The sequence below is a fragment of the Cryptomeria japonica genome, chromosome 1 (assembly GCF_030272615.1).
Source record: "Cryptomeria japonica chromosome 1, Sugi_1.0, whole genome shotgun sequence".
NCBI classification, from domain to species: Eukaryota; Viridiplantae; Streptophyta; class Pinopsida; order Cupressales; family Cupressaceae; genus Cryptomeria; species Cryptomeria japonica.
In genome coordinates, this window is record NC_081405.1 from 244,215,626 (window position 1) to 244,230,812 (window position 15,187).

A 15,187-nucleotide genomic window follows, 5' to 3' on the forward strand; every position below is an offset into this window, starting at 1 on the left:
ACTTATAAATACACTAATAAATACACTATAGAGTCAATGCATTCTATTGGTTCCATAGCCAAAAGTTGTTTCTTGTGCTTCTTTTTCTTGTCTAATTTAGTTTTTTACGAACATTGTGCTTGTCGATGATGTTTTGTATTATTATTGAGGTGTATGTACTTTGGATTCAAATGTGTGAATTTTATATGCTTGAGTTCTACAATGTTTTAGTGTTGTGATTATTATTATACATCATTATATCTTAAGCATGTTAGTTTTAGATGATTTTCAATTAGATATAGATATAGATATCATTGTTTGGATATTACCTCATTAGTTATTATATATATTGTGCTTCAACAATTTGGTGTTTTGCAGATACATCTAATGTGTTAATTGAGTGTGTGGGCATAGATTTCACTAACACTAATTTGATTGGAGAAAAAAATTGGTTTGCGTAGAAATGTTGCATTCTTATTCATATTTCACTCAATCTTGAGTTATGAGATGAGCCTTGTGTGATGTAATGAGCCTTGATCTAAATCAATCAACTCTAGATTCCTAAGTCTTGTGAAAACCTATAAAAAGTGTTTGTGTCTTTTACATAAGTTATTTTTTAACTTTTGGTTAATTATATTTAATCACTTTCAATAATACTTTGAGTGCTTGTGTAGTGTTGTAAAGTGTATCCCTTTACAATTTCACACTGGGTTTGGAATCACTTTAGTAGTTGTGTCTAACGTGATTGTGCTCAATTTCAAGATCATTTTTGTAAACTTGGTGCATTCCCTTATTCACAACCTTTTTCATGTCTTAGTTTGTTAGGACTAGGGTGTTAGGTGCCCCTATCCATGCAAATTGGACTCAAATTTAAAAAGATGAATGCTGACTTTGCAAGTAGTGGGAAACTTGCCCTCCAATATTTGCCTTCTTCAAAAATTAAATTCCAACAGGTGTAAGTTGCATATAAACACAATTCCCTCTCTCATTTCAAACTCTACCTACCTAAGATCAACTATTAATTATCATACCTTATGAGCACTAGCAATTCAATTGAGTAAAAATCTACAATCAAGAAGAAAACGTATTCAAGAATATGACTTTTTCATAACAATCAAGATCAACTACATTACGTTTCTCCATTATGAAAGCATGCACTAACATGTCATAGTAACATCAAGCCTTGTGTGAGACTTTGAACATGCCAAGAATTTCATACTGAGGTAATATTTGTTGATTCAAGCATTTTTATTAATGTTCAGTCTATGTTCTTTTGAAGATGCACACTCTTTTTTATCATCATTAATTGTTGAGGTGGGAACACCAACACGAGGTTCAACTTAAGTAAGCCCCTATACAATACAACACTTTTTACGCATTTTTTGTTTGTGTAGGTTTAGATCTGACACTAAAAGCGACATATTAGGAATGCAAAGAAAATTGTCATAGGTTGCGACGACTTTTGAACAAATGAAAAAACCTCAACTTGGGCGCCCCAACATGCATGTTTGACTGTTTTTTATTGGACTTTTGGGAGACAGGCCTACAAGAGTTCCTAGCTGCATTCTTACTCCTTTTTGTTAATCATAATCACCTTCACACTAGGGCGCCCAACACCTGAGTCTAAAACTTTCAACTCTAGTTTATAGATCTAGATTCATCTTTGTATCTTCTTTCCAAATCTAGCTTACTATGTTTATTATTTGTTTTGTAATTTACTATTATTGATGAGAATTATTATTTTTCTATCATTAACCCTACATCCTAAACACACGGGTTCACAAATCTAAATTCCATTGCAACAAAGGTTAATAAATCCAAGTGTTTAACTCTCTTATCAAGACTATAGTTGAACCTATTTACACTCCTAATGATATGCAAAGGACTTTGAGATTGTAGTTTGCATTCATAGGCCTAGGATCTCATTTCCTTATACATCATTTTGGTGAAGTCAACTTGTCTTATATTTTGCACATCTTTCAAATTTTAATGCATAGATTTGATTTACTTGCATATATTTTTTATTTAGATACAATTATTTTTTTCAATTTATTACTTATGTACTTGTATTTAATTAATTAGTTAATCAATCATAACATTGTTATTGTATATCACTTATTAATTGGTTAACTAATTATATCATTATCATTTCATATTACATTTGAAATAAATTTTATGAGACAAACCAAAACATTAAAGACATGTAAACAGCATTTTCATTTATCCTCTAGCTTTCTTATATTGCTTTCTAGCAACAAGGGTGTGTTGTTGAAGGTTGTTATTGTTTATGAGTTTCATAACCCATTGTTTTGAATTTGAGAATCACATGAGAAGAAATCGCTGACTCATGGCTTCATGTTCCTTGAATAGTAATATGTTGAGCCTAATTTGCATGTTGACTTATTCCCACCAAGAAACACAAGAGAGAAACCTTTCCTCAATTCAAAAGTATAAAGAACAATTGAAGAAATCAAACAAGTAATTGGAAGGCTTTCAATTTATTTATGAGTACAAAACACTTTCTTGGAGAAGCAATCTCCTTGATTGAGAGTCTAAGGAGATTGATACTAGATGATTTCCATGGTGTGTATATTCTACACAACGTAGCTCACATAGTGGATGAAAGCACTATGATTGTGACTAGTTGCATAAAATTACTTGAATATATAGCACCTCAAAATAAAATAGATATGCAAGTGTGGATACCTATAAGGATACCTTATATTTCTTCATACACTTCCTCTATCATGTCTACTACTTCACAAAATGGTAATGTCATCCATGCTAGTTCTAGGACTAATCCTATTAACTAATATACCTATTTTCACCTTCCTCCACTCTCCCTTTTGCTTCTCAAAATACACCCACCAACCTTCCTCACCTCTCACTTACCACAATTTTTCACATGACTATCACAATGTCCCTTCAAACCCACCCTCACATTCCAACATCTCACAAACTAACTCACATATTGATTCTATAATTAACTAATTGTTGCCAATTGTTATAAAATATGTCACATTACAACAACAATTAGCCAACATAGGACAAATCAATTCCAAACCAACTCTCCATCATATTTCATAAGTAGCCCACTCTCATATACCATCCTAAAAACTCCCATCCCACAACACATAGAGGTCTCAAGTTTTGAGAAACACAATGGGAAAGGTGATCCTAGCACACACATGTCAATATTTACCACCTTATGTATAATGTCCCCAATTTTGATAAAGTGACATTAATTAAATTAATTTATTAAGTTGACGAAAAAAAAATCAAAAGAATATGTTACTATCAATTAATTTAGTTAGAAATAATAAAATTGAATAAAATAATATTTAATTGTCACTTTATTTAATAATGTTCATCTCAACCTCAAGCATTAAGCATCACCCTATCTTCTAGAAGGCTAGTGGAAATATTTATAAGGGTGGGTTTATGGATGAATTGAACATGTTTAGGTTTTGGGATTTTGAGAGGAAGCTTGTCTTTAGAATTGCAAGGATGAAAACTCTTGGTGATTTGGTCAATTGAATGAAAACAAATCACCAATTGAATGGAAACCCAATTCAACTCTTGAGGTAGATTTGCAATATATTTCATATTTTAAAAAAAATTGTGAAGTCTCATTTTGAGACAATTTGTAGAGGTTGGAATGTATTATTATGTTAAAAAAAAGAGTAGTGTGGTTGCCTAGTTGTGTCAATGATTAGTGAAGAGCAACTTGGTTGCCTAGTTGAGTATGAAATAAGTTTCTAATGAATATTATTAGCACAGTTTGAGATATTGGTCTTTGTACTTTATTTCCTTATGGGTCACAAGTTCTTATTTCAAGACATATTGTAGCTTCTTTTCATTATCGTTGCTTTCTTTCGTATATTACAACTCTCAACAAACATTGATGAAATCATGGGTAACCCAGGTGAAGGTTAGATCTTGAGTTTGTCATTAGCCATGAAAACAAGGAGTTGGTTAGAGAGTTTCAATCCTTCATGAGAGAGTCTAGCATAGAAATAGTTCATATCTTGAGGGAAATGAAACATCAATTGAATGCCTCTAGACCAATTTGAAATATGATAGATAGAATCAATTCAAGCAATGATACAGTCTCAATCAATCCTCCTATGTAGAAAGTTAGAGTGAAAAAAAAATGAAGGGAAGAAGATCTAATTGACAAGAACACAATTACCACTTCTCTCAGAAGATGAAATGGTAAGGTATCATGCAAAATATAATGCTTTATGTCAATAATTCGTAATGATTTATCCTTTTATGAGTTCTATAAATTAAAGACAAGAGGGAGCTCAATAAAATGAATAAGAAGGGAGTTGAATGAAAGGGATCAGTTACCAAGATTAATGAGCAGAGTCCAAGAACCTTGAAGAATAGTCAAACATAGAGAAAAGATTGATGATGCTAAGGTGAACAAATCATTGCTTGTTAAACATGAAGAGGCAAAGTGTTCAAATCCATGAGCTACCCTTTGATCTACCAAAAGGAGGGTCATTACAACAAGTAAGTAGTTTTCTTGAAGTTATCATGTTGAGAAGGATATCTTAGAATTGATTCCAATGTTGAATTTCTAAGTCATAAAGATGATTGCGTTGGAGTGCATCTTTCAAAACATCTAACTTCAATGGAGGTAAGTACTCTAACTACCCTCACCATTTCTGCTCAAGCTATGAGACTAATAAGAAATATCTATTTCTGTTTTACCATCATGAAAATCATATTTATATGGTAAATGTGGAAGGGTGTATAAATTATTTTTTCCAGAATTACCAATACATTCTAGTTTGGGATCTAGAAGATCATTTATCTTTGATAAGAGATTCAAAAGCATGATTTTGAACCCTAGAATCTTACACCAACAAAAGAGGTCCTCTTAAAGTAACAAGGAGGGAAATTATGAAGACAATATCATGGGTAATGGCAAAATGGAGATAGTTACCTTGGGGTTTTCAATGTTGGATGACGATAAGTAAGACGAACATAATTTTGATATTCAAGAATTTATAACTAAGCATGGTGTGGTGTTTGTGGATCCAACCTACATACAAGATGTGACATTCTACGATGCTCTCAATACTCATTGCATTATGAAGACGCAACTTCCTACTATCATATTCAAAAGACACAAGGTATGTAATGATTTAATTATCATGGATTAAGAAAAAAAACAATTTTGGGTTGCAATCGCTACATACCATTGAAGAGTTCTAGTTATTGAGACCAAGAGGTTATCCTTAGGAAAGATGCTTCATCATGATAATGATTGGTTTGATAATGTTGGGTTTGTCTTAGATGTACTAAATATCATCCTCCTAAGATAGTAATCAACTAAGACATTTGGAAAACGAAAATTTCTTGTTGAAAGTCACCAACTAAATATTTAACAACCAAAATACTTAAATAGAGTAACAACCAATAAAATAGTACCCTAATGAAGGATCAACAACTACTTTCAATTTCAGCTACAATGAAATAGTTAATTAACTAACTTAACTACCATCTAACTAACTTCTTCAACTAAAAGGAAAATAATTGTCATATAAAATTTAATAAATTTAACTAAAGAAAGTGAAGGGTTTAGATATTATAAAGAAGCAATCTCCTGCTGATAACAAATGCATTTCATGGTTTAACATAGGAGAGGGAGAGCATCATCAAGGGCTTTTCTACCCAAACACAAACATAAGTCACCCATGCCTCTAGAAGGGGCTTGACCCTTCACAAGGGTGGTAGACTAAGGATAGAACAATGCCATTAAGCCCTTTGAGCTTGGTGTTTAGAACCTACACTAACTAGTCGGTCATACACTATAGGTACCCCCTAACTAGCATGACACTCTAGCTAATGGTGTATTCGATTCTCGTGAATTGACGGTTGCATGCTAAATACAGTGCTACCTTGGCCAAGATTTCAAAACAAATCATGATAGTGTGCAATCAATGTTCACCACCCTTACTTGTGCTACCTTGGCCAAGATTTCAAAACAAATCACAATAGTGTGCAGTCAATGTTCATCACCACCCTTACTTGGCATAATGAAAGGAAATTTTCTTATTGACAACATTATATAGGGTCTTACTCACCAAATATAGCCTCGTTAACCATTCATAAAAGAACAAACAACGATAACTACCAACACATTGGGTCTGGTATTAATAAATCAACTTTTTGTGGGTACTTAAAGTATAATAGTCCTTCTGACTCGGCTCACACAAATACTTGAATAGATCAAACAGATATTTGAACATTTAATAAGTCATCAAGTTTACAAGGACGGGGAAAAACAACATAATGTCCCTCGTACTTACTTTTATCAATTCAAATATCACACATTTCTTAAGGAAAGCAAACATTCGGTTCATGACCGAAATTAGTCACAACTTCAATAGAAGAATACATGAAATGCATGCTCAAGCACATGTAGCATTTCTACATTCGGGTCGTTCAGAATCAACACCATGAAATGGGTACACTGAATAGAATTCCAAAGATATCACTCACACAATAAAATTATGCTCAGAGAAATAATGTAGACATTTACAAGAATAGATTCTATGCATTCCTTTGAGCTCCCTTATTCAGTAATTAACAAGTAAAATGGTTCTTAATGAACTCTTTGACATTAACAGTGGAAAATGGCGTGTGCGCACGCAGACACACATCATCATCATCAGATAAAGATTTCTCGATAAACACTATACGATGATCAAATGGATAAACTCGTGCCTGATTAAGTAGAATCATATTGACACTGTTGTCTAAATTCCTCTAGATTCGTCTCTAGTTCAAGCTATGAGCTCAATGTGATTCAAGATTGACAGAAGGAACTAACACATCAGAGTCTTCAATGAACTCCTTCCTCCTCCTTGCACAAGAAAATCATCTGCTATCAACTAAAAAATCTCTGTCTTACTTCAAACATTGTCCCTGAAATGTATTCCTTAATTTCCCCAAAACAATGTCTTTTCAGAAAAATGAAAAACATCCCCGCGACTGGCCATCAAATGGCTGTCTATAGTTGATGCCAAAGGGGAGGCTACGAACCAAGAAACCAACATAGCAAGCGCAAGGTGGTAACGTCCAACGTTACCAAGAAACATAAAGCCACAAAGACCATGGACTCTCCTGACATGCTTTGTCAGTGATCTTTAAAAATGGAATCCACCACCAAGGCGTTACCCGCACAATCATGGCTTGTCTATTTTGGCTCCAAAAAAGACAAATCTGTCAGACTAACAAGACGTGTTATGCATTCTCTATCGTCGGATCAAAATCTACGGTTGACATTTACGACTAACATCGCGTGTTAGTCGCGTCGTACCACTTTTTTGAGCCAGAATAGATGTGTCCCACAATCATATGCATCCAAAATATTCAAAATAAAGAGCATATATATATATATACACACATACGCCCATCTTCTATGTGTGTGAATATGTATATGATCTACTAATAATAATAAAACGCACTCAAAGGAGGGAGCTCATATAAATATATCTAGATATATTATATATGTATGTATATATACCTATTCACAAGGATATATGTATTTATAGATACATGAATATAAATGCATAGTTAATTCATGAAAATTTAATGACAAGGAAAAATGGCTCAACATAAGGATACTTAACCGCTCAATAGACACACAAGGCGACAAGGTAAACACTAGCTAACATCAACAAAAAGGATGGAATAGGCACTACTCAACCAAGGCGTTGACGCTCTCAGGAATACATATTACTTCCCTAGCTCAAGGCTCAATGGTAATTGTTCTTTTCCAAAGTTTGTGATCCTCCCCTTGATGATACTCTCCCTCCCTCCTGAGGGTGTTGCGAATCCTGCATCCACTTGGTTACATGCAAAATCAATTAACCACATCTTAACCATATTAACAGATTTAATAAAATATTAATAATTAAATAACATCATTCATTGAGAATTTTCCTTCATAGCAGAAACAAAAGAAATATCATTGATTAGCTAAACCAAAGCATAATTTAAGAATTTTCTAAAGTCAAGAAAGAGGGATGTAACAAAATATGATGGGGATAAGTGTGGGTTGCAAGATGCATGAACCAAAGGCCACTAGGTGAATGGCTTCAAACTTTATATTTTCTTATTTCTATTATCCTAGATATTACAATTTATTATAAAGAAAGAAAGCTTGCAAGATATGGTGGTGGAAGTGGATACCCCCAAAAGCCCAAAAGAACCAGAACTTTATACTCCACTAGCATCAATAAAAGAGGCCAGACTATATCAAGCATAACTTCTCCAATAGTGGATAAAAATGACAAGGATCTCACTCCCTTAGATTATATAATAATACTAACTTAACCTTGCATAAAAAAACTAGGAAGGTAGAGATTGCATCCTTTGATGCTACTACTAATACATTGAAATCAAGAATGCAAAAGTACCAAAAAACAAAAGAGGACCTAAAGGCTCAATTGATCAAGATGAAGCAATTCATCAAGGGTTTGGTCACCCCCTAGCATCATAATCTATAGTGACTAATGCCCCCACCTTAGTAACAAAGAAATAATTTGATTCTTTATATGTAATGAAGGAAAAGGTGGCAATGACGGACTCCCGGAGAAGTCAAAAATTGATTCAGGTGATATTATTTTGGTTCAAGCTTATGTTATATATGAGGAAGCTAATAAAATTTAGGCTAAGATGTCTACCTTAACCAGCCAAAGGGAGAGAGATATTCCCAAATTTGAAAAACAAATAAGGTTGCATAAGGATACAAAGGACATGAATGAAAAGGAAATTAAGGAAGCTGACATACTTGGAGAGGAGAATTTTGATTTTATTTAGAAAATCATTGATATTTTAGCATTCAAAAGAGATTTTATGGAGCAATATAGAGCTTTAGTTTTGAAGGAACATCCTCCAATGCATCAAGAGTATAACATTTTTGAAGACTGTGTAACAAAGAATATTGACATAAATATATATATATAGAAGATAGACACAAGTTGAACACAAGGGATGGAACCCTAACTTGATGGGGTAAGTTAGTAAATGAGAAGTTCAACCCTAATAGGAAGTTTGATCAACAAGTTTTGAATGAATGCATGGGTTTAATCATCATTGCAGACTAAGAAACCAAAGAAATAAGAAGTCCTCTAGATAGAATTGATAATCTAAAAGAGGCCCTCATAGTGACTACATTTAGAGTGAATTGGGTGGATGGTCCTGAGGAACAGTCATTAAGTTATTGTCTAGTTAGTTACACAAAATATAAGAAGAAACAAAGGCAACAATAGATTTAAATTTTAAATTTTAATAATTCTTTAATTTTTTAAATAATGTTCTTTAATTTCTATTATTTGGTGGTTGGGAAATTAGAAGTTAAGTCAAAGTGAGTTAACTCTTAAGAAGTGGAATTTTTGGCAACTTTCCCTCCTCGTGGTGCACTTGGTATAATTATTTTTGTTCAAATAGAAAGTTTCCTTCCTTAGTGCAAGAATTCCTTCTTCATGGTGCAAATGAAAACTTTCCCTTTTGAAGTGTAGTTCAAAAAGTTAAATATTTCTCAAAACATAAATTCCTCCTATTAAAGTATAAGGCATCTTTCTAAATGTCACAATAGTATAGTTTGGGATGCAAGGTATGATTTCTTATTTTGTTTGCAGGAAACATGAGTTCATTTCCATGGAATTTAGGGACAACTTCTCCTTCTTATAGCTTTGGTTTCTTCTTCCTAAATCTAATCTACAACTCATTCCAAGTGCACAACAACTCCTTCTCAATGCAAGGGTTTTTCTTTCTTTTTCAGAATGGCTAATATTTCTATGGTGTAGCAAGACCTTTCTCTTCTTCACATAGGCTTCTACTTTCCTTCATAGCATGATTCTCAAAGTTCATTTAAGTTACTATTCTTGTTTGTATTCCTAGGGTTGCAACTTGCAAGTTGGCCAACACCCTTAGAATTCGAGTTCTAAGTGAGATTTATCCCTAACTTTGAGTTGTAGCCTCTATAAATGTAAATTTCAAACTCATTACTAGGGTTCAATAATTGAATCAATATTTGAGATCTCTCATTAGTTACCATTTTCTTAGGAAGAATCGTTTAGTTTGAGATTCAATAAATTTGTGTTGGTACATACTTTTTTGAATATTAATGAAAGCTAAAGCACCTTGATTTTTTAATTTGGATAGATTTTGTCATAAATGTTTGGTATTTCTCTTTTCTAGTTTAATTTTCTAAAATCCAAAGAAATCTTAAGTTACTATTTAAATCATATTTTCTTAAAATCAATTTGCACATATATATATGGTGATTGATATTAATGGTGAATATGTTTTCTGTTTTCCATCTCTAAATTTGGCTTCATTAATGTGTTACATTGTTAATTTGCATTTTAATGTGTTAATGTTCTTTGGATTTAGTTAATTTTATTATTTTAAGTTGATATAATAAATTTTATTCTCTTGCAACATTGACCCATCTTTTTATTTTCTTTGAATTTGGTTAGTTTTGGGGTAAATTAGGAACCAACATCTCAATTTGATTTTCCAACTAGCATGCCCCCTTGTTAAACAAGCCTTATTGGACCACAAAGTTATCTAACACCATCTTTGACATGACCATTGATACCTTGGGAGGTGTTATATTTCACCATCTTTTACCGCTTTCACAAGAGGCTAAGTGGAAACACTTAAATGTGTGTGTGTGTGTGTGTGTGTGTCTTTTAGGCCATTAACAAATAGAGTGCTCAAAGGAGGGCACTTTAAAACAAACTAGAGCACATAAGATCTTTCTCACCCAAAAGATTCAAGAGAGTTTTAAGGTCAACACCTAACAAAGGAGAGTTTTTGCAGTTAGGAACTCCTACCAGACAAAAGCGTAATAAAGTTAAAGGTTAGCAGACAACATCTTCATTAGGTCAAACATCTAGTACTCAATCAACAAATTAGACACTTGTTATCCATGTGGTTAACCAAGCACAACTAGTAAACTTGCAACCACCTCCAATGGCATACTTTAATAACAATCACTCACCCTTAGGAGCTATCCTTGAAGAAATTCATGATTTACATAGACACCCAGAGAAGTTCTATGCTAAGTTTGAATTTAATGGACCTAAAACTATTAACGTGAATATTCAATCTTGTAAGGACACAATAGTTAGGTTTCGCATAATACATGAAGATATGATGTCCAAAATTTCCCCATACTCTCTTAAAGAAAATGAATATAATTGTTATCTCACTCTTCCTACAAACTCCATTCTTAGCTTGTAGGACTTAGAGAATATTTTCATCAACTAATTCAAGGTGTTAATCAACCCTACAACTTTATATGAGGTCTATTTTCTTTTTGTAGAAAAGAACCTAATGAACCTCTAACATTATTTAACACAAGGTTCCAAATACTTTACAAGAGATTCCAAGGTATATGATATGACCATTAAGTTAAATTAGGAATAAAATGATCCCTAGAGGTATAGGAAATAACATCCCAGCTAGTAGTTATCAAGGAATACAAAATCAAATGGTTGAACCTCAACCCAACGCTTGCTACAAGACTCCCAACTATGAACCTTATACCACACATGCAGGTTTCAACGTATGGACCTCAACATCTAAATCTGATCCCATCTACCCAATAAATTACATGGCAAGTTTCCACTTCTACCAACACACAAAATAGCACCCCAACTGACCAAAGGTTTAGCAACATGCTGAGAATTAATCAACATCCAAGTAGGTCTAATATTGTTGTTGCAAATTAGACTCTAAACACTTCTTCTATTGATCAAATAACCCACTAAATTGTGGAAGTAGAACCACTAAAAAAGATGCTCTCACAAGTCACTAGTGAGTTGACTCGATTTGAATTAACCGTCCTTCAAATTAAAATTAGAATCAGTACCAAGGACAAAACAACTTTCAAATTAGAAAGGATACCAAAATCAGAACCAAAGGTAACCAAAGTCCCTTAAACAAGCAATGGAACATCAAGCCTAGTAATAGAGGTGTGAATAACAACGATTATGATAATAAAGAGTTATCCCATGTGGCCCAAACTATAGATATGGTATATTTAAACGTAATGACTAATAGGTGCATGTTACACCACATCTTTTGATTCTAAGGTCAATTGTGTCCAAATGGAAAATATCATAAAAATTACCCAAGTTGATTCTCAATCTATAAGGCAAAACTTGGGAAATAACTTTGGCACCATGGATATAGCCATGACCTATTGGACACATTTGTATTCATTAATCAAGAAGATAACGAAATAAAGGGTGAAAATTATAATACAAATGCATTTCAAAACACAAGGGGTACTTACCACTTGAGAAACCAAAATAAAAGATCATTCACAACATCTACAACATATACTGCACCCTAAAATGGTCATGTGACACTTGAGCCTAATACTAGTAACAAACCTATTCCACCTAAGGGATCTCATGATACACAAGACAAGGTTTATCAAGCAAGAATATATATTCACTTGAAGGATCTTATTATATCACAAAGGAATTGGGAAGGGAAAACACTAGTATTCCATTCCTTGATGTGCTACTAAATTGCCCCAGCCAAAGAGAGGCACTTTAAAAAATCCTTGATCGGCCAAACTCTTTGAGGAAAAAATCTAAATTTTCCATTAACAAGGTTGCTAATGCAATGATGTATCAAGGTAAAGTGGACACACCTCCCTTATTGTTGAGCATTAAATAACTTATGCAGCTGCATTGTAGATTTAGGGGCCTTCATAAACTTGATGCCTTATTTTATATGACAAAAACTTGGTATGACTCTTGTGAAGGTTGTTAATGGTAAAAATGGAATAACAATATTGAAAGACTGAATAGATTCAACCACAAAACCCTAGCCTAACAACAACAAAGATCCACCATAACATATGAAGATTACCTAAGACAATGCAAATCAAATGAAATCACAAAGATTATACCATCACATGTCCAATAGGGTTTGGATCTACATTCTTCCTATCTTCATTGATCTTGCTTGATATATTTGCTCTCAGATTTTATGTGTGCACAAGAGCTCAACAAAGAATGGAAATGTGGTTGATAGCTTGATCGCATATGAAAGTTCAAATGCTAGAATGCTTCAAGGATTCAGGGGGGTTGATAATGAAGGAAGCATCTCCTTATATAGAAGACACTATAAGAAATGGAGGGATAAGATTGAGAGGTGTAAAAGATAAATGGTCGGCTCGGATTAGAGGGTAGGTAAAAGAAATAAGAAAATAATGAGAGGGTAGGTAGTGTAAGAATTAAGAGATGAATGACATGTGTCATGGGTAGAAAAGGCTAATTAATTAAATAAATAAATAAAGATTTAATTAATTAATAAAAGAAGTGGGATCAATTAAATAAATAAAAGTATTTATTTAATTTAGGAAAATGATAGTTTAAATAAATAAAAGTATTTATTTAAATGAGAAATAAGGCTAGAAGAGGATAAATGAATTAATTAAATAAATAAAGATTTATTTAATTAATAGAAGAATTAGGGTTTAAATAATTAAATAAATAAAAATATTTATTTAATTAGACAGGACAATTTTAGGTGTCTACATTTTGCCCCTCTTTGAGACAATGCAACTTGTCACGTTGTTTCAAAGAAGATAAGATGAACTGATACAAAGTTTCCCCAAGATGGGAATGATACGCCCCCTCGAGACATTGGATGAAAAATGTCTAAAAAGATCGTAGACAATCTCTCAATAAGAAAGAAAGGCTAGAAAGGACTGGCAAGATAGGATAGAGTGACAGAGTCATAGATAAAGAAGACTGACTCGGGAGACTAAGGCTAGGGTTGTCTATAAGATAGACTATGAGGGAAAAAATCCTGATTGTCATCCACACACCTAAGAGATCAGAGTGGAAAGAGAGCAAAGAGCAGTCAACAGTCAACATTGATGACATTGGTGCATAGATTCGATCGCGTTCACCGATATCAAAGGCCAACAAATGCAAGAGAATCGGTGAGTACCACAAAACCTCCTTGTACTTTGTTGCATTAATTGTTGTCATAAATGCATGTCAAGTAGGGTAATAAATGCGCTTTAGGTATGTCTAGAAAAAAAATTCAAGTAGAGGGAAAAAATCCAAGATGTGTTTGCGTTGGTGCTAAGCGCGTCTAGGTAGCTTAGGCGCATCTATGTTGGTACTAGAAGTGTCTATGATGCCAATAGCATTTGTGTCAGATGCAACCACATCTGTGTCTTTCAGGTGCATTTGTGCAGGACAGGCGTGTCTGTGCAGAAGAGAGGCATGTCTGTGTGATTCAAGCGCGTCTGTGCAAAGCAGGTGCGTTTGTGAAGTATGTAAGCGTGTTTGTGTCATGAATGTGTGTTTATGTCTTCAAGGTCAAATCAACAGTTCTATGATAAACATATGCTATTGATTGGATAAGTTGTTGAGAGGATACACTCAAGCAGGTCCTCTAGGGAAGACTAGGATAACAAATAGGGCTAGGATTGACAATTTTGTAAGAGAACATACATTGCCAATCAGGAAACTACTTAAGAGGAGACACTCAAGCAGAGGCCCTAAGATAGGATAGATCGAGGCACTTTGTGATGAACAAGGAGTACCATAAAAATTGACAATTTTGTGATATAACATATGTTGTCAATTCGATTAGGCTAGAATTGACAATTATGTGATAGAACATACATTGCCAATTGGATAAGCTTCTCAAGTAGGTGCCCTAAAAGATAGGATCAAAGCAGCAATTTGTGATGAACAGGGAGTACCACTAGGATAAAAAGCAACACTTTGTGATGAACGGGGAGTACTACTAGGATAAAAAGCAACACTTTGTGATGAACAGGGAGTACTACTAGGATAAAAAGCAGCACTTTGTGATGAATAGGGAATTCCACTAGGATTGACACAATTGATTTGCTTGACTGCAGGAGGACTTACCTATGTTGGAGTCACGGGAGAGATTCCCTTTGACTCAGAGTTTACAACTAGAGCTGACATTGGAGGATAGAGCAGCAGTAGAGGCTATGGGACTGTGATACATTATGTATATGCCTAAGTTTCGGGTGAACTTGGGTTTGTTGACTGATTAGCTAAGAGATGGCACTCAAAGACTTGCACTTTTCATTTGCTGATGGGTGAGATGACAGTCACCTTAGAGGATGTATATAGGATATTGTGGATACCGGTCGATGGAGAGTTGG